This window comes from Sinocyclocheilus anshuiensis, unplaced genomic scaffold (genome assembly GCF_001515605.1).
Source record: "Sinocyclocheilus anshuiensis isolate Anshui unplaced genomic scaffold, SAMN03320099.WGS_v1.1 scaffold726, whole genome shotgun sequence".
Taxonomy (NCBI): domain Eukaryota; kingdom Metazoa; phylum Chordata; class Actinopteri; order Cypriniformes; family Cyprinidae; genus Sinocyclocheilus; species Sinocyclocheilus anshuiensis.
The window spans coordinates 966,744-971,327 of record NW_015542365.1 but is presented as its reverse complement, the minus strand read 5'-3'; the positions used below and the strand labels follow the sequence as shown (position 1 = coordinate 971,327).

General features: G+C 34.5%; 1 long non-coding RNA gene across 1 annotated transcript in view; it reads left to right on the top strand.

Moving 5' to 3' along the window:
• LOC107692081 (uncharacterized) overlaps window positions 1-4,362 on the top strand; it is an 18,776-nt gene extending 14,414 nt beyond the window's left edge. The window contains exon 3 of the long non-coding RNA XR_001634614.1: window positions 4,288-4,362. This is a non-coding gene — a long non-coding RNA (uncharacterized LOC107692081). The remainder of the gene's footprint in view (window positions 1-4,287) is intronic.
• Window positions 4,363-4,584: the final 222 nt, after the last annotated feature.

Below are 4,584 nucleotides of genomic sequence, written 5' to 3'. Positions count from 1 at the left end.
AGCTGTGGCTTTGTTTTAAACTATTTTCAACGACGAAATAGAGCAAAATCAGACAATAGTGTTATAGTCAGACAATGTAAGTCACTTAATATTAACTTCTTGTTTATTTAACTGTTGTATTAAATCAGTATCACATTTACAAACTCCCTTAAAAATCATTAAAAGCTGTCACTCATCTTAGTTCATCGCGATCTCACATCTATAATCAACGAAGCTCTCTACACTGCGCAATGAATGTCTTATTTACACCCCGTCTACACTTTGCTTATGAAAGGATTCGTGAGATACGTCTGTGGTATATTACTCAACGCTGCAAAACACGTAGAAACCTTTGAAGCTCCCCTCAGCGATCACAAGTATGATGATAATCAGGTCAGTCGCACTGGTGCTCCTAAAAAAATGTTTATAGTCGCACGCAGTAGTTTTCAGTCGCAAATGCGACTGAAATGGTCGCACTGTAGAGCCCTGCATATTTGATGAGCTCTATGTATGTGCATTGATCAAAGACTAAATTACATCTTATAAAGCGATCATGCCTCTTCAGACGACTTGGATTAAACCACTCAATTGATATGGATTACTTTTACAGTGTCTATATAAACTATTTGAAGCTTGGAAATATGGCTGTGTGATAATGACAAAAAACAATATCTCAATATTTATCAGGATTATTTTTTTTTCCCGATTAGTGTGATTTTGTGCTAGGTACCTTGGCTGGTTTATATGGAAGCCCGTTTCCGCCACTGAATAAAAAAGAAAAAAGGTAATTGCGACTTTTTATCTCACAATTCTGACTTTTTTCCTCATAATTGCATGATACAAACTCGCAATTCTGACTTTTTTTCTCAGAATTGCATGATATAAACTCGCAATTGCGAGTTAAAAAGTCATAATTGTGAGATTTAAACTCGCAATTCTGAGAAATTAAGTCAGAATTATGAGATATAAACTCACAATTCTGAGAACATATCAGTCCCCCCCCCCTCAAAGTTGGACTTTAACTCGCAATTGCATGTTATAAAGTCAGAATTGCAAGATATAAAGTCAGAATTGCGAGATAAAAAGTCAGAATTGCGAGATAAAAAGTTGCAATAACCTTTTTTAATTTTTTATTCAGTGGCGGAAACGGGCTTCCATAGGTTTAGGCTTCCATGGATAAATAAAAATGACACTAAAACCGCCAGTAGGTGGCAGCAAGTGAATCATTCATTCAAATGATTTGTTCAAAACAGCTGATTGATTTAGAAGCGGAAAAAAAAAAGACTGTTGTGCTGATGAATGGATCATTGAATCCTTGACTCGAATGATTCCTTCAAAAACAGATTCATTCAGGAAAGAAACATTGCAGTGTTGCTCTGAGACACACAAATGTTCTGCTCTAGCTTTGTTTGGAACTATTTTGAACAATTTTCGAAAAAAAACAAAAAAAAAACAGACAATATTGTGCCTAAAATGTAACTCACTCAATATTCACAACTTGCTGAACTGTTGTACAAAATTAAAAATCTCATATGCGATCAAACGCACGTGTTAATATTTAGGAAAACGGTACTGTTGCTTGTCTGATATTACATAACTATAGCAATATAAAAAAAATTCTATACAGGGATATTTTTTGGCTTTCATAACTTTAATTATATAGGGACATTCTAACGGCATTCTAATAGGCTTCATCACACAGTAAATGCTTTGGGACTTTCAAGATGTTTTTTTTTTTTGCAAAGTGAGGGACACTTGATAATGTTAGCTCGTATATTGTTAAAACAACAATTACGATAATACTGCAGACAATAAACATCACACACCCCTACTTGGAAATTTTGGTTGAGTGTACTGTCAATGAAAGGGCAAAAATGATGAGAGAACATTCAAAATATCTTCATTTGTGTTCCAAAGATGAGCGGAATTCTTGGGTTTGGCGAGTTTTCAATGAATAATAACTACCATTCAAAAATTACAAACCAAAAAACTGCATTCAAACTCAAGCTGGCATTCCTACAACTCATCATTTCATTTCAGGGATTACATTTGAGCTTAAAATGGATTATATTTTACAGGATTACCAGTGTAAAATATCAGGAACACGGTTCAACAACACTGTTAAAAACAACAATGAAATATATCATACTTTGATTCTTTTTAATTGAACCAATATACTGATCAAATTTCAATCAGCCACAAAGTGATTTTAATAACTAAACTAGTTCTTGTTTCATATCTGTTGCAATAAGCATTGTTCTAGTAAGGAAGTTTCAACACTCATGGTTTTCCTTTAGAAAGGTGTGCCCTCAAGCTCTAGTTCTCTATTCAACCTATTAGCACAATAGCTTCTCCTTCACAGTGGCCAACAACATTTAATCTGTCTTAAGTGGCTTTAATGTCAGGGGTCTGAACCTGATTCTGCTGAGACAGCTTTCTATGAGCCATAACTAAATACTCTGGAAAATATCAAACTCCAATTAAAAAGCAAACCCAGATGTTTGATCCTTTTCATGTGTTGTGCTGGAAACACAAGCAATGATTTCCATGTGTTCATCAAAGGAGAGTAACAAGGTGGGCTGGCACAAGATAAATGTTTAGTTTACTCCAGCCCAGCACTTGTGCTCAACTTCCTCAGAGAGGGTTAATGACAAACTTTAAGATTAACTTTTTACGAATGGTCCATTAATAATTTCATGTAGGGGTTCATTAAAATGTCTATGTATGTACACTAAAAAATGTGTTATGAAATGTCCCAGCTGCATAGATATGTACAAATTGTGCATTTTAATGTAGTTGCCAAAGTGTACATCCTAAAGTCAAGTGAAATTTATCAAAAGACATGGTGTAAACTAGGAGTCTTTAACAAGGGTGTCCACAGTGGTACAACACGATGGTCTGCCAGTGTTATAAAAAAATATTTTTGAATTCAAAAAAAAGTTCCCAAAACAAAGTAAAAGTTAAGAATCTAAAGTACAGCTAAAAATCAGTGTTATTTTAGTATTATTTATCAAGTAAAATTAATATCTTGACTTAGCTTTTGTTTTTATATTTTTAGTTTTCATTTTAAGTTTTGGTAATTTTGTTATGTGCTGTTGTCATTTTTATTACTTTCTGTTTTTATTTCTATTTAGCTTTATTTTTACTTCAGTTCTAATTTTCGTCATTTTAGCACTTTTATTTCAGTTAGTTTCCAAGGCAACATTTCTGACTTTCATATGCAGTTTTTAATTATAATATTCATATTATATTCAGCTTTATTTCAATTAACAAGTTAGTTTTAGTAGTTTTAGTTTTAATTAATGATAACAACACTGAGCTAAATGTGTCCTACACAATAAACATAATGGTACAATAATATGATACTAAACACTATTATTGGCCAGGCAACACACTTTTTTCTACAGTATGTCTCTCCTAGGGGTCCTTTGTCTGAAAAAGGTTGAAAACCCCTGGTTAAGTAATTCAAACTTAGGTATCATAGTCAACAGCTGAGGATACACTTGGTAAAAAAATCTTGATTTCTGTATTTATAAAAAATCTAGATATGTGGATAAAAACTACATTTGCGTGAACCAACAAATCAAGCAAATAATAGCAGGTGAATTCTTGAATTGGTTGCTAACTTTACATTTCAAATCAAAAACACACCACAGAGCACAAATTTTGCATACAAGCACTACAGAATTTGATTTCAGACATTCATGACTTGCAGTGGAAATGCCAGGAGTCTAGTCTATGAGCTTCCCATATAAAATTACACCTGTGTATGACTCACGAGTTGTCTGAAGACTGCAGATCTATTCAATTGTTTACTCTCATTCACATGGAGTTTCAGTTTCACCAGGAGAGTCAATAAGAAACAAACAGGATGCAAAAACTTCCAGCGTGTTGAACCTTTCTGCCATGCAGAAGATTAAATCATCAACAGACCTTTCCTCCGGTGCCTACAGTATCTACCACTGAGGGGCTCAACATGTAAACCCCAGTTTTACCGAAAACATCAGGTGAAACTGCAGTGTTGATCTACAAACATCACAACTCAATGTTTACAGACAATACTGTAACTTAGCATGCTAGTTGCCAACAGTAAATAACATTTCGCGGCATACATGTTATGTAAATCTCGGCCAAGAATATTCAATATGTCGTGTTTATGTTTTTATTTTAGCGTGTATATCTCGAGTGTATATGACAGTCATGCTCCGTATTTGTCAATGGCTCAATCCTCACATAAGCAAACAGGCTAGCACGAGAACTCCAGCGCTACACATTAAATCACTTACTGTCATAATGTCGCTTCTTAAGTTACCGTTTCCTATAGCTGTGTCTAGCTTGCTTGTCGTAGCCCCTTGGTTTAATGCTCCATAACTGTCCTTGATGTGGTCACCCATGCATCCAGGGATTGATTCTGTTTTTCTTTGGGACTGAAGTTTTTTTTTTTGTTTTTTTTTTGAGGAAGTAAGAAGGCCGCTGTTCGTCTGAACTCAGTGACGCACACAGAGGTTATATAGGCCAGTCACCAGCAGGGGGCGCTAGTGTAGCTTTTATATAAACTGTAATTTACACAATATTGTTTAATGGTACAGTTAACTCCTATATATA